The sequence below is a fragment of the Cervus elaphus genome, chromosome 22, assembly GCF_910594005.1.
Source record: "Cervus elaphus chromosome 22, mCerEla1.1, whole genome shotgun sequence".
Classification (NCBI taxonomy): Eukaryota; Metazoa; Chordata; class Mammalia; order Artiodactyla; family Cervidae; genus Cervus; species Cervus elaphus.
The window spans coordinates 9,977,155-10,000,000 of record NC_057836.1 but is presented as its reverse complement, the minus strand read 5'-3'; the positions used below and the strand labels follow the sequence as shown (position 1 = coordinate 10,000,000).

General features: G+C 51.2%; 1 protein-coding gene across 3 annotated transcripts in view; it reads right to left on the bottom strand.

Moving 5' to 3' along the window:
- The window catches only part of TMEM184B (transmembrane protein 184B), a 50,542-nt gene extending 28,423 nt beyond the window's left edge, over window positions 1–22,119 (bottom strand). Inside the window, exons 1-2 of one of the 3 annotated variants that reach the window (XM_043880713.1) lie at window positions 21,968–22,108; window positions 14,066–14,236 (exon numbers count right to left, since the gene is read on the bottom strand). The gene's annotated coding sequence lies outside the window, so the exon portion shown is untranslated. Of the gene's footprint in view, window positions 1–14,065; window positions 14,237–21,967 lie in introns of all 3 variants that reach the window. The other 2 variants (XM_043880712.1, XM_043880714.1) reach the window with 2 other exon arrangements.
- Window positions 22,120–22,846: the final 727 nt, after the last annotated feature.

Here is a 22,846-nt window from a genome sequence, read left to right as displayed (position 1 = left end):
TCAGGGGAGTTTCCACTTTACACAAGTCCCATTAGTAAATGAAGACAGAATGCAACCAAAAAATGACCATTTTGCAACTCCTAATACAAACAATGGACATAGATATGGATCATCAGTGGATGATAAAACCACTGGGTGAGGCTGCTAGGGAATCTGATAAGGGATGAAACAGGCCACAGTCACGGTCAACATCACTGAAGAGGGGCATGGGGTACACAGAACACACACGACATCATCTAGGAAGAACCCTCATCCCAAAAGTGAACTGGAATCAAAGCAAGTCCCTAGAACCAACCACCAGTATCCAGGAAATACAGAGGGTAGCACAACAGATGAAATGATACCATGAGGAAGCAGCAGCAAAGCCAGACCATGGGACCATTCTATAGGACAAAGGACCTGGTTTCTCCCAGGAATCAAAGGTTTATAAACAAAGGTGGCTGAGGGGCAGTAATAGAACAGGAGGCCAAGGAGACATTACAACTAAATGCAACGCGTGGACCTGGTTGAGTCTCCATGCTGCTGCTGCTGCTACGTCGCTTCAGCTGTGTCCGACTCTGTGCGACCCCAGAGACGGCAGCCCACCAAGCTCCCCCGTCCCTGGGATTCTCTAGGCAAGAATACTGGAGTGGGTTGCCATTTCCTCCTCCAATGCATGAAAGTGAAAAGTGAAAAGTGAAAGTGAAGTCGCTCAGTCGTGTCCTACTCTTAGCGACCCCATTGGAGTATAATTGGTTATACTCCAATATAAAACAAGAAGTTAAAAGAAAATAAAAAATAAATTAAAAATAGAAGAAGACACCTTTGAAATAGATAGCACATGAGAATTCCTGCCAATTTTGTTAGGTACATGTGCTAAGTCGCTTCAGTCATGTCCAACTCTTTGTGACCCTATGGACCATAGCCCACCAGGCTCCTCTGTCCATGGGATTCTCCAGGCAAGAATACTGGTGTGGGTTGCCATTTCCTCCTCCAGGGGATCTTCCCAACCCAGGGATCGAACCCGTATCTTCTGTATTGGCAGGTGGGTTCTTCACTGATGAGCCACTTGGGAAGCCCACATTAGGTGCATGGTAGGTATGCAAAAATAAATGTGTTTATCAATGGAGGAAGAATAATCATTTCAATAAATAGTGCTAGCTAGAACAACTGGATATCCAGAGACCAACAAAAAAAAGAACCTTAACCTAACTGTGGTGTTGGAGAAGACTCTTGAGAGTCCCTTGGACTGCAAGGAGATCCAACCAGTCCATCCTAAAGGAGATCAGTCCTGGGTGTTCATTGGAAGGACTGATGCTGAAGCTGAAGCTCCAATACTTTGGCCACCTGATATGAAGAGCTGACTCACTGGAAAAGACCCTGATGCTGGGAAAGATTGAAGGCAGGAGGAGAAGGGGACGATGGAGGATGAGATGGCTGGATGGCATCACCAACTCAATGGACATGGGTTTGGGTGGACTCTGGGAGTTGGTGATGGACAGCGAGGCCTGACGTGCTGCGGTTCATGGGGTCACAAAGAGTCGGACACAACTGGTGACTGAACTGACTAACTGAACTGAACCTAAAGCCTACACCATACACAAAAATTAATTCAAAATGGATCATGGATTTAAATGCAAAATATAAAAAAATTAAAACAAATAATAAAAAAATAAATGCAAAATATAGGGACTTCCCTGGTGTCTCAGTGGATAGGTATCTGCCTGCCAATGCAGGGGGCATGGGTTCAATCCCTTGTCCAGGAAGATCCCATATGCCACAGAGCAACTAAGCCCACACACCACAACTAGCTTTACTCTAGGGACCGAGAGTTGCAACTACTGAAGCGCATGCACCCTAGAGCTCATGCTCCACAACAGAAAAACCACCACAAGGAGAAGCCCGGGCACCTCAACAAATAGTAGCCCCCACTCACTGCGACTAGAGAAAGCCCGTGTTAGGAGCAACAAAAATTCAGCAAAGTCAAAAATAAAACAAAAGATCATTTTTTTAAATGCAAAATATAAGACTACAAACCTTTTAGAAGACATAGGAGAAAATCTTTGAAACACAGAGCTAGGTGCAGCGTTCTTAACCACCAAAAGCATGACCCTCTAAAAGGAAAAACTGAGTGGACGTCACCAAAAGTAAAAACTTTCATGCTGTGATTATGCGAACAGCATGAAAAGACAAGCCACAGAGCAGAAGAAAATATCTTTGAGCCACATATCCAACAAATACCAGCATCTGGAATATAAAATATAGCATATAAAATGCTCAAAGCTAAATAGTAAAAACAAACAAATAAACAAACAAACAAATTCAGTCAGAAAATTAGCAAAAGATACAAACAGACATTTCACACAAGAAGTTGCATGGTCAACATGTAAACGGCTATTCAATATTAGCAATTAGGAAAATGCAAACTAAAACCACAATGAAGTATCACTACCCACATACAAATATGAAATAGTGACATCAAACATAGGTGAGGATGCAGAGAAACTGGCTCATACATATGTTCCTGGAGGCAGTATGAGATGGTAGAGCCGCTCTGGAAGAGAGTCTGGAAGTTTCTTATAAAACTAACAGGCACTTACCATACAACTCAGTAATCACTCTTAGACATTTATCCTAGGGAAATGAAAATGTACATTCACACAAAAACCTATACACGAAATGTTCACAGCAGCTGTGTTTGTAACTGTCATGGAAACATGGAAACAATCCATATGTCCTTCTACAAGTGAAAGTTTAAGCTTTTGGTACATCCAGACCATGGAACACTACTCAGCAACAAAAAGGAACAAACTATTGATACAGGCAGCAGTCTAAACGGATCTCCAGGTATTGTTTAGTGAAAACTGTCAGTCTTAAAATACCACATACTGCCTGGTTCCATTTATATAACATACTCAAGACAACAAATCTATAAAGATGGAGAACAGATCAGTGGCTGGCCGAGGCAGCAAGGAAAGTGGGCGCACAAATACACAGAGGGAAACACAGGAGTTCCCTCCAGACGGAGACACACTTTGTATCTTGAAGTGGTGGTGGCTACATGAGACTACAGGAGACAAAACTGCAAAAAAGGACCCACACAAGCAAACAGGGAAAACTGCGCAAGGTCTGTCTTCTGTTGTCTAGTTGGGCTTCCCTGGGAGCTCGGAGTCCACCTGCAGTGCAGGAGATGCGGGTTTGATCCCTGGGTTCGGAAGATCTCCCGGAGGAGGAAAAGGCAACCCACTCCAGTATTCTTGCCTGGGAAATCCCATGGACAGAGGAGCCTGGTGGGCTACAGTCCATGGACTGTAGAGTCAGACACGATTTAGAGCCTAAACAACAACTGTTGTCTAGTTAGCAGTACCATAGGGACTTCCCTCGTGGTCCAGTGGCTAAGACTCCATGCTCCCAAGGCAGGGGCCCCAGGTTCAATCTCTGGTCAGGGCACTAGGTCCCACATGAAGCAACTAAGAGTTTTCATGGCTCAACTAAAGGTCTCACATGCCACAACTAAGACCTGGCACAGCCAAATAAATAAATATTTTCAAAAAACTGTACTAATGTCCACATCCTGGTTTTGATATTGGCCTACAGCAATTTTGAGTTGTTAGCCTTGGGGGAGGAAAGGTACATGGGATTTTATGTACTACTTTTGCAACTTCCTATGAGAAATGGCAACCCACTCCAGTATTCTTGCCTGGAAAATCCCATGGATAGAGGAGCCTGGCAGGCTACAGTCCACGGGGTCGCAAAGAGTTGGACACGACTGAGCGACTTCACTTCTTCACTTACTACATGAGCCTATAATTGTTTCAAAATTTAAAAGGTTTCAAAAGGTCCTTAATCAAGTAGAGATGCATACTGAACTACTTAAGGGTGAAAAAGAACGTGACAGCTGGGATTTTGCTCTTTGAAAATGGGGAGAGAGACAGATGCCAACAAGACCGCCAGATGTCACTAACTGTTGCCACTGAGTGACTGGCAGGTAGAAACATAGTCTACTAGGCACTCTACTTCCCCGTGTTAGACACTTTTCATAATAAAGTTTTCGACCATAGAACAGGAGAATTTCCCACCAGATTTGTAATGAGATGGATACTGACTCAGGAAATCATCTCTATTGGAGACTTACCGGTTATCTCGTAGAAACACAATCAAAATGATCTGTCAAACCTAATCACTGACCTCAACACATCTTTCTTTAACCAAAAAAAAAGTTCTACTTGCCCATTTTCCCCTGTGACCATTGGCTGTCAGAGATGTGCGTCCCAAGCATGTTTCAAAAACATCTTTTGGTGCTATTTTAGTGGCTAAGTCAAGTCCGACTCTTGTGACCCCATGGACTGTAGCTTGCCTGGCTCCTCTGTCCATGAGATTTCCCAGGCAAGAATACTGGAGTGAATTGCCATTTCCTTCTCCTGGGGATCTTCTTGACCCAGGGATCAAACCCACATCTCTTGCATTAGCAGGCGGGTTCTTTACCCTTGAGTCACCAGGGAAGCCTAACAACATCTCTAAGCATGTTTAACATGTTCCTCACAGGAAAGGCTTGTTATCACAGTCAGTGAGAAAGAAACTGCTCTTTGGTGTTTTTTTTTTTTTTTTTTTTTTTTTAGGAACTGCTCTTTGAAAGAAACCTCCGTTAGTGCAGAGGTTTCCAGAAAACTATATATAAAAACACTTCTCCTGTTACAAGAGTATGTCACCCAAAACAATATGCTGAAACTTAAAAAAAAAAAAAAAAAGCTCATATCTGAGCTCCTAAAAGCCTACGTAACAGAATTTTCTAATCTGTTTAAAAATTTCCAAAGCATCTGAGTGGGTTTTGGACTCATGCGTTAAGAACTTTAAAATACCTTCCATTTAGTTTACAGGAACATCTGATTGGCCTCAGGGAGGATGGAAATGTACTAGCCAAATTTCAACAAATCCTCTGCATACGCGTGCATGGATGGAAAAATGAGTAACCCGATTTAGAAAACAAGCCAGTGATGCGTTTCCTCTGTGTGCAGCTACGTGTCCCAGGCAGGGATCTGTTTCAGGGAGGGCAGCCATTAAAACGAAGTAGCTAAACAAACTGCTCTCTCCCACAGCATCAGAGCACAGTTTCCAAAAATAAGTACATGAAGCCAGAAGGTTTTTGAACTACCAACAATTTTTAATTTTTAAAAATCATTACATCTTTAACTCATCTCCTGAATTCCAGTTTTAGTGTAGGTTTGATGATACATGTATTGTAACAGTGTATCTTTACAGTTTTTGTGTAAACACTGGCTTCCCCAGTGGCTCAGCAGTAAAGAATCTGCCTGCCAACGCAGGAGATGCAGGAGACCTGGGTTCAATTCCTGTGTGTGTGTGTGTGTGTGTGTGTGTGTCTCTGTGTGTGTGTGTGTGTGTGTGTGTGTGTGTGTTATTTGTTCAGTCGTGTCCGGCTCTTTGCGACCCCACCAGGCTCCTCTGTCCATGGAATTCTCCAGGCAAGAATACTGGAGTGGGTTGCCATTTCCTTCTCCAAAGTTCACAATGTAACAATAAGAAAATAAAAGTATATGATACCTACAACACTATCCATATAATGGGGGCACATGTCCCCAAAGTTCTTTTACTGATGGGGACGTGTGAATAAAGAAAGTCTCGAGTGATGCTGGAAGCAGTGGGAAAAGTCAGCCAGTGACTGACATGGCTCCTAACTTTCTCTGCAATCTCTCTGCCTCTGTCCTCCTACCTCCCTCAGTCCCAGGCTGAAGCAGAATGAAACCACCGTCAAGGCCTGGTCCTGCCTCTTCCAGCGGCCCAGCGGCTTCCAGCGAGGTGGCTCCAAACGTGGGCCTTATTCGCCTGCCCCTGCTGCACTTGGTAGGAGGCTGAGTCAGGGAAGCCGAGCTGGAATCTCGGTGCTGCCACCCAGCAGTGACTGGGCAGGTGACCGAACTGGTTTTCTGGGTGCACCATGCTGTAAGCAGGACCCGTGGGCCAAAGGAGTCTACCAACTCAGAGTTGCTCAGATTTAAGGAAGGATTGTGGTGCTGTACAGGCCTCCCTAGTGGCTCAGATGGTAAAGCGTCTGCCCGCAATGCAGGAGACCCAGGTTTGATCCCTGGGTCGGGAAGATCCCCTGGAGAAGGAAACGGCAACCCACTGCAGTACTCTTGCCTGGAAAATTCCATGGACAGAGGAGCCTGGTGGGCTATAGTCCATGGGGTCGCAGAGTCAGACTTCACTTTCTTTTTCTTTCTATGGGTTTCCTAGGTGGCACTAATAGTAAACAACCCACCTGCCAGTACAGGAGACAGAAGAGACTCGGGTTCAATCCTTGGGTTGGGAGTATCACCTGGAGGAGGAAAGGGCAGTCCACTCAAGTATCCTTGCCTGGAGAATCCCATGGACAGAGGAGCCTGGTGGGCTACAGTCTGCCGCTAAGTCGCTTCTGTCGTGTCTGACCCTGTGCGACCCCATAGACAGCAGCCCACTGGAGTGGGTTGCCATTTCCTTCTCCAATACATGAAAGTGAAACGTGAAAGTGAAGTCGCTCCAGTCATGTCCGACTCTTCGCGACCCTCTGGACACAAGTGGAGTGACTTTAGCACACATGCATGGTGCTGTATACAGTGCTTATGTGGTAACACCCCTAGAAGGGTCTGGGTGGCACCCACAAATCAAACACATAGTATTTCCACAGAGAAAGGTGAGATATTTTTAAAGACCATAATTAGTCTTGTATCAATTCAGGTCAGATTTTTGCCACAAAATTAGTTTGCTGCAGACTTAGGAAGAACCTTTGGGATTTCAAGCGTTCTGGATTCCAGAAAGGAGGAGAAGGGGCACGGGCCTGGACCATCCTCCAACACTTTGGGGAGGTGATGCTCCAGGAAGCAGGAATCAAGTGCAGTTTATTTTTTCACTTATCTTCAAACATGCCCACATCCCTCCTCCTGATCTGAAACTCTGTGAGAACACGTTAGGCTTTGACGGTGGGATGCAGAGGTCCAGAGCCCTTGGCAGCCAGGCCCCAGCCTCCCTCCCTGCCTCCTCCATGAGTGCTGGCAACACAGGGTCCCTCCACATGTGGCCTGGCCCCGTCCCAACGCACCGTCCTCTCAGCCCTGATCCTCGTGGCAAGTGACCACCTTCACTCACGAGCCATCCTCAGCATCACAGCCTCCATGAGGGCGGCCCACTCCCTCTCAGCTGTCTCCACGAGGTTTGTTCTGACAGTGTTCCCGTCTCCCTACACCTGAGTCATCGATCTCTCGGCCTGGCATCGCACCAGATACACAGCAGGGACCTGGAAGAGAAGGATCAATCAGATGACTGATGAATGCCAGGCATTAAGCCACGATAATGCAGGCTGCTGGCTTTCCGTCACTTGGTCCCTTCCTCGTCATCCACAGTTCTGCTGAAGGACCTCGATGTTTGGCTGGAGGAAAGCATAGGCCAGGGCAAAGGATGGAGGCTGACTCACGCTGTCTCACACACGTCTTTCAATGTGGAGAGGCCACGCCACTGAGGGCAAAGGGATTTGTCCCAAGTGCTCCATCAGAACTTAGTCCACCTGGTGTGAGCAACAGGAAGGTGAGAACCTGCCAAGATAGGGATGTCTCAACCAACTGGCACAAGATAGCAAAATGTCCTGGCTGCTTCCAGAAGAAGGAAGCTCCCAATCAAACAGGGAGAGAGGTCTCCTGGTGCAGGGACACTGATTGAGGAACCTCTGGAGGGTGGTTTACTCTTTCTTGTCTTCCCCCTAATCAGTCTGCAAGCTTGTGGAGGTCAGAGGTCATGTCTCATGTGCAGCTCTGATCTCTAGCACCTACCTCAGGGCCTGGATGTGGTCAGCACTCAACAGGCTTTGGCTGGATAAGGGCGGGGGAAACCAAATGACTGTTTGGGCTCTGCAACTCCTTCCAACTCTAACACTCCATGACACCTCCCATCAGCCCTGTACCGACCCCCAGGAACAACACCTTCTACTGTGCCACCCGCTCCCAGATCTTTACCACCACCCCCTCCTTCCTGCCTTTGTAGCTGTCACCTTCTATGGACTATTACAGTTTGCACGTGGCACGTCCTCCCTGGCCTTTCCCATTATTTACCACAACTGGGATTAAGGCTGTTCCCTTAACATCCTGTGAGTCGGGCACCATGAGGGCAGGGACTAAGTACCATGATGAAATGTACTTGCTGAACGATTGCTGTGGGGACATGGTGACGAGGACACTCAGCCGGGATGCACCCAGAGCAGGACACTGTCAGGTGAGGGGCATCGTGCCGTGACTGACAGATGGCCTGTGGCACTCTACAGTTGACAAAGCACTCCTGGCAGCCGTGTGGAGTGGGTTTTATTGGAGTCGCAACATCCTGGCAGGGTAACAGGGTCTTCTGGGAGGGCCTCGGGGAGCAGCAAGCCACAAGGCTGGACAGAGCTCGCCTGGCAGGTGCAGAAAGCCAGGCTTCAGGGGCCTGGGGGAGCAGGGTCAGGCCAACCCAGCATGCAAGGGAGGAGTATGAATGTCCTGGTTTATGAATGTCCTCCGCAGCTCCTATCAGCCACCAGAAGGGCACCTGTGATCACAGGATCAGAGTACAGGGAGATGGGGGCATCTCAAGTAAAATTCAACCAGGTCCTGGCGAGGTTTGATGAACCACGCCACAGCTTAGCAAACAACTCAGAGTGATGCAAACACTCACGGCCGCTAATAGAGCCCCACCCCGTCCTTCTCTGGGAAAGACATCTTCTGGCTGACTCCTGTTCTGAAGACACCCACCCTTTCCAGAAAAGCTACAGAGCTATGTATAGTTCCCAGACTCAGCCGCCTGCCTTGGAACTTAGGTATTTCAGAGACTCTCACCGTCTCACCAAGATTTTATTCTATCATTTCACTTCATGCTTGGGCGATACCTTGCCATTTCGTGTCCCCTACAGATTTTCTGTGTGGAAGGCTGAAAAATGGCCTCCCAAAGATATTCACCTAAACCTGTGAATATTTTACCTTAAATGGCCAAAGGAACCTTGCAGGTGTGATTAAGGCTCTTGAGATGAAGAGATTATCCCAGATTATCTGAGTAGGCCAGACAGAATCACAAGGGTTCTTACAAGAGGGGAAAAGAGAGGCTTTGAAGTTGGAGGAAGGGCCCTGAGCCAAAGAATGCAAGTGGCCTCTAGAAGCTGGAAAAGGCAAGGAAACAGATTCTCCCCCGTCGAGCTTTCAGAAGGAACGGGGCCCTGCCAACGTCTTGACTTCAGCGCCATGAAATACATTTCAGACTTCTGACTGCAAAACCAGAAGATAATAAATTTGTCTTTTAAGTCACTAAGTTGCTGGCAGTTTGTGTCAGCCACAGTGGAAACTAATACACCTAGTTTATAGATGAGGAGAACAGAGGTCTGGAGGGTAAGGTCATCTGCCCACAGAATCCTGGGAAAGGGCTCCTCACGCTGCCCGTGCCGTCCTGTCAGGCCCCCGGATTTTCAAGGGCTGTTAAAGAGCCGCGCGCTCTGGAGTCAGACGGCAGGACTTGACTTCAAGCCCCATCACTTACTCACTCTGTGTCTGTGGGCAAGTTACACCACCTCCCCCTGCTGCAGCTTCCTCAGCTGTACGATGGGGCTGCAGCCACACTTAGGTTCGAGAGAGTTATAGGGAATAAACAAGTTACTACACATATAGCACTGATGATAGGGTCAGGAGGGCATGGCGTTATCTGTGACGATTCACTCCTGTTTCATAGGCATTCCCTTCTTTGGCCAGGGTGGGAGGGCACCCACCCAACAGTCTCTGAGACCGAGGCCAGTCTTGTCTCTGGTGGTCGGCTCTTTTTTAAACTTTCCAAGGTCATATTTTCATTCATCAGGTTCCGATCCAAAGCCTTTTGAGTTGCAGCCACGAAGTGCTTGCTCGGACGGTTGCTACACATCCATGAGCCAAGCTGGGCTGGCAACATGCTCACCCGCACATCTCTGGAATATTAACACAGCCCGGGAGGGATTTCAGTTCTTTTATTTAAGATCCATGGAGAAACTTTCACCTTCGCAGAGTCACTAGGCAGCACTTGATTTGAGCACGGTTAATCTGAACTGGCCACTGCTCCCACTTCAGCCACCGGGGGGATGATGGGCCCTCCCGTCTCCGGGGGACTTCTGGGTGGCTGCCTTTTGGGGGAGGCTGACCCACATCAGAGCAGGTCAGCAGCCTTCAGCCTGGCCCTTCTCCAGCGGGGATTAGAGGGAAAGAGCAGCCAGGGGCTGGGCGGTTCTGCCTGGTTAGCCTCTGGAAAGAGGATCACATGCCCTCCCGAGGGGGCAGGGTCCTGTCTCTTGGTCCCACTCCCCTGGGATCAACACAGACAAGCCAAGGCCACGCCAGCGGCTCTCCATCTGTCCCTCTTCTCCTGGGGCCAAGTTCCCACGAATCTCTCAACAGGAAAGAAAAACCATCCAATTGTGTATCTATCCTTCACTTGGTGGTAGGGACTCGGGGGTGGGTAGGTGCAGAAATGAAAGAGAACAGAGTAATCCAAAATCCTTCAGCAAGAGCTTACTTAATTCAGCCTTGTAATTAAGTTTTGTTTTGTTTTGTTTTTCCAATACATACCAGGCCAAATTTTGACCCTTACAGTATTCTCCCAAACTGAGAACAGATGGGCCAGTGCTCAGCCTCTCTAACTAGACTCTGTGTCCCTCTAATGAAACCACCTTTTCAACCAGCTAAACCCAACCAGCCCTAAGCAGACAAGTCCCCTTTAGATAAGAAACCCTGAACCTCAATAGTCGCACTGGCCCGGAAGAACAGACTGTGGAAGCCAAGACCCCTGAACCTGCCCCGACCCCTGGGACTCCTCTGGCAAGAAGTCCAGCTCCAGCCCTGCGTACCCAGCGAGAAACCCCAGCCTGAACGTCATTCGTGAAGACATGTATGTACCGAGAGGGCTGAGCCAGCATTCCACCCTGGGTGCACACCCCACAGGAATCCATCCACATGTGCCCCACAGATAAGAACACTTCATAGCAGCCCTGCTTAAAACACCCAAAACCTGGACACAAACCAAATGCCCATCCTCAGAGTGAATAAACAGGGATGGTGGACCCACACACAGTGAGTGAAGGGCTCTAGCCCTCGGGGGTGAAAACTCCACACATAACTTACAGTCAGCCCCTTTGCATCCACACCTGCAGATTCAACCAACCATGGATCAGGCAACAGTGCGAGCACGTTTATTGAAAAAAACAATCCATGGATAAGTGGACCCACATAGTTCAAAGCCATGTTCAAGGACCAACTGTATATTGAAACAGCGTGGACTTCCATGCCGCAGTGAGCAAGGACTGCTCTACACAACCTGGGTGACTCTTCTGAAGAGTAGGCCAGATCCAGTCAATAGTAGTGAGGTATGAGTAGCGGTTCCCTCAGAGGTTTGTGACCCAGAGGAGTCCCCAGGGAGAGCTTGGGAATGTTCTGCAGCTTGAGCTGGACAGTGGTTTACACGGGTATTTACAGATGTAAAAATCATCGCACAATACACCTACCTGTGTACTTTACCGTAGCAGGTTAATGAACATACACCTTCAAGCACCTTCTATGTGCTAAGTCCAAAGGGTATCTCAAGCAAGGCTCTAGCCCTTAAGGGCTCACAGTCCAGTAGGGAAGAAAATATTAATACACTCAAATAATAATGCAAGGTTGTCCGTGACCAGTGCGGCAGGTGATGAGAGTTGGCCAAGCCATTGCTGGCATCACTGCTGAGTCAGGGGAGGGGTAGAATAAACTGATCCAATGCAGAGTTTTGGAGGTGGCCAGACCTGTGTCCCATCCTACTTCTCACCGTGTGACCTGGACCCGACATTTGCTCTGCTTCTTCAGCCTGTGGGAGAACCACAGTGGCAAACACAGCATTTCCTGGGTCCTTGTGAGGGTCAGGGAAAGAATGCACACAAAGCACTGGGCCGTGAGGTTTGTTATTCCTGCCACGAGGCTGGGCCCGCCCTGTGCCAGGCACCACCACGGTTCACAGATGTGAAATGGGCCCTGCCCCCTCTCGGCTCCTGATCCCACCACGAAGAGGGCAGCCACCACTCACCCACTCGGCAAACATCTAACAAAACAGGGGCTGTGATGTGGACTTGGCCCTAAAGGAGCCGGCAGCTCAGTGGGGAATCAGACACCTAGGACACAATGTAAAAGGCTTAAGTGCCAGCGGAGGGGAAGAGATAAAGAAACCGGGGAGGTCAGAGGGCAGAGGGCGGTGGAAACCGAGCTGGGCCTTCAGAGGTAGATAGGATTTGGGCACGGAGACCGCCTGGGAGGGAGAGGCAGGCAGGCAGAGGGAATGGCGTGAGCAACAGCACGGAGGTGGGGAGGCGAGGAGGCACGTGGAGGAAAGGGCGCCCAGTCAAGTGCTCAACCAGGGGCCCAGTAAGCAGGGCCTGGGGCAGGGACTTCATTCATGTGTCAGAGGGGGAGCCCCTGAAGGTTTCAGGGGTCAGAAAATAAACAGAGCAGGGATTGAAATACCAAGTTAGACAACAGTGGGGCTTCAGAGGGACCAGACGGAGGGGGTCCATTTCTCCAAGGCTGGGGCAAGGGGCCAGACTTCCCAAGAAACACCCAAACTTTCACATCTGGCCCCCCTTCGTGAGACCCAAGCTTGCATTCTTGATTAACTGATGGTAAGGGGGTCCCTGGGACAGCAAGGAGAACAAACCAGTCAATTCTAAAGGAAATCAACCCTGAATATTCACTGGGAAGGCGATGCTGAAGCTGAAGTTCCAATACTTTAGCCACCTGTTGCAAAGAGCCAACTCATTGGAAAAGACCCTGATGCTGGGAAAAATTGAGGGCAGGAGGAAAAACGGGGGACAGAGGAGGAGATGGTTGGATGGCATCACCAATTCAATGGACATGAGTCTGAACAAACTCTGGGAGATAGTGAAGGACAAGGAAGCCTGGGGTGCTGCAGTCCATGGGGTTGCAAAGAGTTGGACACGACTATAACAACTATAGGGGCCTGAGTGAGGACGTTGCTCCTTGACAGGGTAGCCTTGGCCTTCCTGCAATGGACAAGAGCTGAGAATACCTTTCCTGTGCTTCTTGTTTATTTAATTGTACTCATTTTAAATTTTTGGAAAAGTCACACAGTCACATGAATCGGCACTCAAAAGGTATGAGGGGTCTCCAGTGAGTCTTCCGGGCACCACCCCAACCCCAGAGGCACCCCAGTCAGCAACTTCGTGTGAACCCCCAGAGACCCTGAGCACACACAGAAGCAAATGCACTTCCTACTTCCCTTCACTTTCACACAGACGGAGGCACAGCAGACACACATGTCCTGCACCTGCCTCGTTCACAGAAATCTATTTGGTGATTGCTCTGTGTCCGTGGATGGCCAGGAGCCTCCATCTTACTTTCCATGGCTGCACAGTGGTCCATAGTTTGGATGGACCATAATTTGTTCCTGGCCCTCTGCGGATGGACTTTCAGGTTGCTTCCAACCTTGTGCTATTAAAAAAGAGGCAGCCGTGACTAACTGCACAGTCACTTTGTACATGTGGCATTTCCTCTGTAGGGTAAATTCCTAGAAGTGCAACTGCCGGGTGAGAGCCTCAAGCATCTGTAATTTTAAAAATGTTGCTGGAGACGCAGGATACATTTTAATCGCTCATCCAATAAAGAAGCCTAATTATTGAGGAAAATACTGACAATACCCACGGACACCCAGATGAAGAAAGTCCCCTTTTTTTCAGCAGATAGAGAGCACTGGGTCAGGAGGTGGCTCCAGACCCGGAGCAGCCCTGGCTCGCCAGTGCCCTGGTCCACGAACTCGCATTCCTCACCTCACCTGTGAAGGGCCGGACCTGCTCTACCCCTCGGCCCTTCCTGGCACAGACAAGCTCTGGTTCCAGGGCCAGCAGGAGTGTGGATGAAGACTGGCATCACCACAACACCGGCTTTAATTGGTCTCTCTGGGCAAAGGTGTCAGGGGAGGGGCGGGCAGACCACGAAGAAGGCTTGGTGGGGAGGGGTGGGAGTGCAGAGCCCGAGAAGATGGGGTGCTTTCTGTCTGGCCATCCTGATCCAGTGACACGCACCTGCATGAGCTGGAGGGACATCGCAGCCCTGCATGACACACTCAGGCTCCATTCCATTCACTGCTGTGTCCATCAGACCTGTTATGTAACAGCCACGGCCACCCAACCCTCACTCATCAAGCGGCGGCTGGCAGAGGATGGAGGCGGGCCTCTGGATGCCTCGCGACTTCCCTGTGAGATAGGACAGCTGGGTAAATGCAGCGGGCAAGGTGGGGCTTCCTCCCACCCCCACAAGTCCGGCTCAACGACCCAGAACTGCAAATGGAAGAAGTGGTCTTCTGCCCCAGCCGAGTGGGAGGCACCTCTTGTCAAACCAAAGGTAGCATTTGAGAGGCAGAAGGCTCGCCAGCCTTCCCTGTTCCCAGCCCGTGCTGTGCGCCAGCAGACTGGATGGCCAGGGCCTCCTGTAAATCAAATCATACTCAGATGCACTGAGGTTACGGCTGTTAACACTTTTTTAACCACTGCCCCATGCACCAGCCTTTCTCTGTAAAGCAAACACGTACCGCCTTGCCAAGTCCAGACTTTCATACATACTATTTATTTAAAACCCACCGACCAACTCATGGGGAGACACACTTCTCTTCCTGGAAGCGAGGCCTTGATACCTACTGTTCCAGACAAGCTCACTCCCTCCGCTCCTCCTCTCACCGGCCTGGGCCTGTGCTCCGGGTGGCCCCCCTACCTGCAAAGCCTTCTTCAGCTTCTCCACCTGCCCACTACCACTGTCCATCAGAGCCCCAGCTCAGCTGCCCTTCTCCCGGGGAGTCTCAGCTCCTCAGCCCACCGGCAGGCAGAACAGAAGGCTGCCTCCTGGGGCCCCCACAGCTTCAACCAGATCCTCTACTAACACGCTTTCCAAGTCTGAGAAGCAATTCCACCTGCCAGGCTTCCCAGTGGGACTGCAGGCTCTCTGGGGGCCGTGGCTATGTTGGAGGGGCCACTCAGAGCAATGAGGGCACAGGATTTGAAATTGAAAACGTGGGTGCTTCCTTCCACAGTTTCTTAGGCAAATTCACCCTTCTGAGCATCAGTCTATCTGTCTACAAAATGGGCGCAAAATTTCCAAGATGCCAGGACCTTTGGGAGGATTAAATGAAATGTTATTTGTGAAAAGTCATTTGCAAACTGCAAAGCGTTACACCAATCCCAGTGAGGATTAGGAATATTAGTACTAATTAATATAAGAACAATGATTAATATTCATTTCTTCACACACATCCCTTTACCAACACCTATCATTGTGCCTGCAGGCACCCAAAATGAATGCTCGTGGGATCTCAGGTTCTCTGTTCATTCTAGATGGAAATAAAATACACAACTGCTAGAAACATAGAGACCAAGAGCCTCTGCCAGCAGCTACAGCAGCCGCCACCATGGGGTTAGTTATTTTCGCCTGGAGCTTTCCTGTAAGTGATGACCCAGAGGGCTTTGGTGAACAGCCCTGCCCAGCAGGATGGAGGTGCCCAGCCACCTGCCAGCAGGACAGGGCCTCCCTAGGTGCAGGCTGCCCAGAGGGGCTGCAGCAGGGGAAAAATAAAGGTACCAAACTCCACACACATTTCGCTCAGGATGCGGAGGCCATCGGATCTGAAAATCCCTTTCAGGGTGACAGATGCAGTAACTTCTACAGGTCTCACGCCACCCCCTGCCTTGAGGTGAGGGTGGGGGACAGCCATCCTGAGACCACCCTTGGCTAGAGGGTGGCCCACAGATCTGTGGCCCACAGATCATGGCTCCCCAACCAGGAGACTGAAGTCTTCCGGAAGGTTGCCAAGCAGACTTCAGGTTGGAAAAGAAGACACACGCAAGTGCGCGCGCGTACACACACACACACACACACACACACACACACACACACACACACACACACACACACACACCCCCTCTCCAGCACACACACACACACACACACACACACACACACACACACACACACACACACACACACACACACACACACACACACACACACACACACACACACACACACACACACACACACACACACCCCTTCTCCAGCCCTCTTCAAGAGACGATGAAGATGGGTTCTCCCTCCAAAACAGAAACCAGGTCCCTCCTCTGGGGGGTGGGAGGAGGTTCAAGGTTTTCTAACCTAGGACCTCTTCTGGGCCCTGTGGCAGCCAGCAGATGTCGAGCAGCCCCACTGGAGGGCAAGTGACTGAACCAAGGTCATCACCAGTTCTCTGACTCTGGGGAGTGTTCCGCCTGCTCCCCACACCATTGGGCCATCCCGCAAACAGGGTGGAGACCTCGTCTTTCCCACAGAAACCTTGAAACAAAGCACTAGGAGGCACTGGTTTAGCCCCTCTTCGATTCTCTCACATCGATGGCTAACTTTTTCATGGCGTGGGTAAAGGCCTGTGACCCGATGTGATATCAACAATGAGATAACGCAGGATTATGCCTAGGAGGATTATGCCACTTTTCAACAGTGACTATTTCTTGGTTATTGGAAATCCAGGGTGAGTTTTATTCTTACCCTCCACACTCTTGCTCCAAATTTACTATAACCAACAAGTACTATTTTAAAAAGTAGAGATGCCTATTGTTTTCCATAGGCTGAAACATCGCAAGCTTTCCGTGAAATGCTCATTTCATCGTGTGTGATTTTTTAAAAATACAGTAAAGCTGGAAGTGACGCAGGTTAGGCACAAAGGCTTTCTGGGTGGGATCTTCCCTCTCTGGTTTCCGCTCCAGAAGAGAAGGAAAAGGAGGGGACTGTGGGGCTTCCTGCCTCCCAGCCCAGGCCTGAGCCTACAGGCCATCAGATAGAGCCTGCCCTTGGGCAGACCCAAGGCTGTTTAATGTACCTGTCGGCTCCTGATACAAGCTCAGTCCTAATAAACAATGCTGGTCTGACCTGTCACTTCTCAAGAATAATTCTAGCTTTATCCTGAGTGGCAATGATATTAAGCCATCCAAGTGTTGGCTTGTTTGGTCAAAAACTATTTCAGCACCTACTCTGTGCAAGGCATCATGCCAGACACTGAGCCACCATTAACCCCAGACTGGAAAATCGACCAACTAGACAGAGGCAGGCCCCATGTCACGCTTCTAAGTTCGCCCAAGCATAGGGTTTCAGATGCACCAAACAGGAATGTGAACAAGTGCTGCCTAATTCCAGTGCTGCCCCTCCCAGGACCTGGGCAAAGTGGGGGCCAAGCCTGAGTCCCTGATGACAACCCAGGAGCTTAACTGCACTGAATTAAGGTATCTGAACTGCAGGCCACTCAGCAGAGGTAGACAAGATGGGGAGGGAACATGAGATAACCCGAAACTTGGGGACCATCCAAATCTTCTCTCCTGGGCCTCTCACACTGTACTTCTTCCTCTTCCTGTCCTCTTCGAGCCAAGATCACATTCAATTAACATTAACTAAGGGCCTACTATGTGCTGAGCCCTGATGCCAAATAGTTTTGCGGACAAAGAAAACTCAGACCTTTGCTCTGCATGTGCTATCCCTCTGCCTGGAACCTGCTTCCATATATACCCGGTGACAGTTTACATGTCACCTGGTCAGAGAAGTGCCCGCCCAGGCAGGAATGCCCAGTGTTCCCTCAGGGCACCCATCACACCTGCAACGGTTCTCTCCCCAGACAGATACTCGGCTCCCTGCACTGACACACAGGTGTGCAACACCTCTTTCCTGAATAAACTGAACAGCTTGGAAGGGAATAATAAAAGCCACTGTTTACTGAGCACACACTCCGGGCCGAGGGCTGTGCGGAGCTCCACGCAGACATCAGAACATCACCATCGTATGACGACTGCACTATTACTACTGCCCTTTCACAGATGAAGGAAATTGCATCATCTCCCCCTATTTTTTAAAGAATGGGAATTAGAACCCAGTCAGCAACTTGTCCAAGGCCACGCAGCTAATGAGAGTGAAGACTGAACCTCAGCTCTTAATTCGCTCTCCAGAAGGCTCGGCTGACCTCCCTCTCTCCCTGGAACCCAAAGGGGTGCTTCTTGGCCCTGTGCTCCCAGTGACCATTTCTGTCCCCTTTCTGAATCCTCAGCCTCCTCTCCTAAGGCACTCCATTCCAAAGTCATCCCTGACTCTTCCCCCCACGACCTACACCCATGGGTTCCCATAGCTGACGTGGACCCCCTCTGCTGGGCTTCAGCGGATGTCCTGTGCAAAGACCCCTAGTCTTTCAGCCCTGCAGGGCAGGACAAGCTGGGGCACTCAGCTGGCTACTCAACACCCAGCAAAGCAGGTGGCTAGGGCGGGCATACCCTCTGTGAACCCACAAGTGAGATCGGGCAGTTAAGCCCAGCTCTCTGTGCCCACTTCCCCCTATGTCCCTAACCCCACTCATACCTGTATTTATAGCACTCATGAGCATGGGGGCCTGGAGGATACAAGATGGGGAAGAGGGCTGCCCATTCAGTTCAGATCCACAGGGTGAGAAGTCAGGGAGGACGTGCCAGGCCCAGAACAGCCAGGAAGAACTGAAGTTCCAGCTCAGAGAAGTTCCACCCCCACCACCAGCCACAGAGGCCAGGCCAGAACCACCATGACAGCAGTGGGCTCCAGAAGCCCGTCCTGAGTCACACAGGGCTGTCAAGACCAGAAGCTGCTGGAAGAACAGAAGGGAAAGGCTACAGGGACCAAAAGGATGCCACTGACCTGAGGGAAAGTAAAAGGAAGAAAAGCCCAGTATCCTTGGAGTTACCTGCAGGAAGGAAGGAAGAGGGAGACGCGCCAACATACTGCACTGGAATACGCAGCTAAGGATGTCGCTTGCTTTTTGAAACCTTCAGGACTCCCTACTGGCCACTCTGGGGTCAAGTCTGAACTCCTTAGAAGAGCCTTCAAAGGTTTTCAGGCCCCGGGCCCTTGCACCTCTGGGAGGCGAGGTATTTCAGGCCTTTGCACCTCTTCCCAGGGGCTCTCTCTGCCTGCAAGGCCCTATCCCTCTCCTTGGGCAGAGCATCCCCGTCCTTCCAGACCTGGCCAGGGTTAGTGGGAAAGAGCATGGACTCCAAGGTCAGCTTCCTAACCAGTGCAGCTTTACCCTCCTAGGCTGCCTCCTCTGAAAAACGTGGAGAAAACTGTCCCGACCTCACTGGGTGGTGGGGGATGAAACGCAGTAATTCACCAAAGCGCTTAGAACTGTGCCTGGCACACAGTAAGTGCTTAATAAACGAGCTGTTGTTCCTATTGTCCTCTGGCCCCGCTAGGGCCCTCTGTTTTCACCACAAGCAGAGCACTGTCTGTCACATATCTGTTACCCGGTGGACAGGCTCAGCCAACCACTGCCTTGTAGGAGACACAACCCACGAATCAGCACAATGCTGGGCACACAGTAGGTCTTCAACAAGCGCTCACCACCTGTGAGGGTCCAACGGCAGACTCCCCCCAGAGCTCTTCCAGGGCCCAGCTGCTGGCCTTCCACAGCTCACACACCAAATCCCCAGTCTCCAGGCCCAGCGGAGTGAGAAGGGCATTCACAGTTACTTGGTTTCAAAACAATGAAGGGCTGTCCTCTGCCTTCCCAGGCTGCTTCCACTCCAGGGAATTCACAGGGAGAAATGAGCACAGCAGGGACTGGAAATAGCACGGAGCCCCTCTCGGGGAAGAGAGCATGGCCGGCCCGCCAGGAGCCAGGAGCAAAACCTCAAAGGCAGAGGAGAAAACAGCCTCCAGACTGAAGCCTGAGCTCCGCAGAACTCGGCCAACTCCAGCGAACTAGGACAAGATCACTTGCACCCATTTCGCCTAGAAGTTTTTTCTCCCACCCTCTTGGTGACCTTTAGACGGGGTTCCTGGTATAACCCACTACCACGTGGGAGCAACTGACAACACATCCCCCCAAGGCCGCACAAAGGAACCAGGTTGCCTGGGGTTCCTGGAGGAAGCTAACGACACCTTCTCCACGCTCACTAGTTATCAGGGCCTCGTGTCTGGATTGAGGTCACTATCTACGTCCATCTCCCAGCAGACCAGAAGCCCTCAGAGGCCAGGCACCAGGTCCCATTCATCTTTAAACCCCTGTGCCCCTAGCATAGTGCCTGGCACGTAGTAGATGCTCAGTAAGCTGTGCATGCTCAGCTGCTAAGTCCTGTCCGACTCTTTGTGACCCTATGGACTGTAGCCCACCAGGCTCCTCCATCCATGGGATTTTCCCAAGCAAGAATACTGGAGCGGGTTGCCATTTCATACTCCAGGGGATCTTCCTGACCCAGGGATCAAACCCGCATCTCCTGTATTAGCAGGCGGATTCTTTACCACTGAGCCACCTAGGAAGTCCTGCTGGGTAAGTTACAAGGCAGCAAAACCTGGCAGCAAGAGACAGGTGCTGGTTCATGGACCACTCCATCCAGGCCTCCCACATACATGGACAAGGAGTCACATGCTCCCTCTGGATCCCACTTTCCACATTTGTAAAGAGGGATAACAAACCGTTCTGTATTCACACAGCCTCAGAGAGAACTAACTGGGGAAACACACATGGAAAGAACCATAGCATCAGAGGAATGCTCGTTACCCTTCCATTTCAGCTCAGCTCTCTCTGCACCTTCCCACCTCATGTTGGAGCCTTTTCTGCTGGCTATGTGCCCCCTCCCCCAGCACTGAACCTACTCTTCATTGCCTCTATTGTTTTACATCTTTCACATCATTGTGACTACTTGGTTTTAAGTTGGACTCCCCCACTGAGAGAGGTCCTGAATCCCAGAGGCACCATGTGTTCGTGTTCAAAGCCTGATAAAATGGGCACACAGGCCTGACTGCAGGGCCCCTCCCACCCACAGTCCAAGCTCTGATACACATACATACACACAGTACCCTCCAGCACACCGAAAAGGAAGGGAGATAGGAAGGGATGCTGCACACGTAACCTGTGAAGGAGTCACACCTCTGAGACCTGCGCCTCCTCAGCAGGTGTGTGAGCTTGTTTGCCTGGCTGCCTCCGTGGCACAAGGGCCTCCAGGGCACTGATTGCTGCTTCTTTCCTTACATAAAGCACCGGGCAGTCAGATAAATAATACATGGCCTTTGCCTCACTCGCAGGTATCAGACGTGCAAACACCTGCTTAGTCCCACAGTGCCCTGGGTGTTTTTGTGTGTGTGTGTGTGTGTAACACCTGGCCTTACACAACTCCAGAGGGCATATATAAGTTGGGAACTGATACTCATGCCCACCTCTCAACCCTATCCTCTAGCCATGGCCTGGAGTCCATCAGCACTGGACCCCATCAGCGTGTCCAGGGAGAAAACCGAGGGGAGGCATGCACACACCCTAAACCAGTCTCGGGGGGGTCCCTTCCCCAGAAAACATCCTTGGAGCCCCAGGTCCCTGCCGGTGCCCCTCCAGACTGCAGACCTGTATGCAAGCCGTGTACACCTTCATGCACGCATCCCCGGGAGGCCTTGCCAGGCCAGCCACCATCCCAGATCACAGCTCCCCCCCCCCCTCCCCCGCACAGGAGCTCCCCCACTCACTCGGTCGTGCCAGGCGCCAGCACACCCACCAGGCGCACACAATCCCACTTGCAAAGGGCCTGTCCAGCCCGCCTCCCCTCTTCCCCCAGCCACCCCCACGGGCAGGTCCGATTACACTCCAGGCGCGGGCCCCGCCACGTTGGCGAGGAGGGGGCCAGGGCACACCCACGGGCGGCCCCGCGACCTCGCAGGGCGGGGAGAAGGCGCAGGGCTAGGCCGGCGGGGCCGCAGACGCCCCCTCCCTCCGCTGCCAAGACAGCCGCCTCCGTCCCCTTTCCCGCCTGAGGACCTGCGGCCAAAGCGACCCGCGGGGACGACCCCCCAAGCGGGCCCCTCCAGATCGGAGCAGCCCCTCGGTCCCCGAGAACCCTCGGCTACCTCCCCCCGCCTCGGGGCCTCCAGCGCAGGGCCGGTGGGCAGGGTACCTCAGGAGCCCATGGCGGCGGCGTGTGCGGGCGACGCGCAGCAGCCGGACTGGGAGAGCGAGGCAGGCGGACAGCACCGCGGCCCCGAAGTCTCGCCGCTGGCCGGCTTGTCCCTGGCCCAGCCGAGTGCCGCCGCGGCGCGCCTGCGCACTGAGCGCGCCGCCGGGGAAGGCGGGGCGGCGAACTCGAGGCTGAGATCACCCGCCCGGCCTTAAAGGGGCCGCGGCCCCAAACCCCTGGTGGTGGGAGCGATCTCGGCTCTCCAGCCTCTAACAAACCTCCACCGACTGCATCCGACCCCCACCAACCCCGCCCACTACTGAGCTTCTTGGGGTGCAGGGACAGAGTAGTGGGCTCCAAGCTCTGTCCTGGCACTCTAAGGCTTTATGGAACTTCACTTCTTTTAACCCTAACTCCCTCCATTTGGGCCTGTTTGAAAAGTGAAGGATGCAGGTGTTTGTGGAATGAATGTCTACTGAAGTGCTATGTGCAATCGAAATGAAATTGCAAAGGAGAGGAAGAGGTTTTTCTTCCCACTCCACTTAGCAGCGCTTCTGTCTTGCCCCACCTTGCTCTAGGTAGCCTAACTAGCAAATTCTTCAGATATCATTCAAACCGCCCACCTCATTTCTATGTGCCAGGTCCACACCAAACAGCCTGTTTAACTGAAAAACAGAAAATCCAATCAAGTTTTGGCTTTGGTGTGTTCAAGATCCCCACAGTTATTTCTATCCTCAGCCCTGACTCCTCCCCTGAACTGTGTACTCAACACCTCATCCTTGAGGTCCAATAGGAGCTCAAAGTCAACAGGCCCACAACAGAACCATCTCCTCTCAAACTGCAGAGACCTGGACTCTCATAGCCTACAGCAGTTAACAG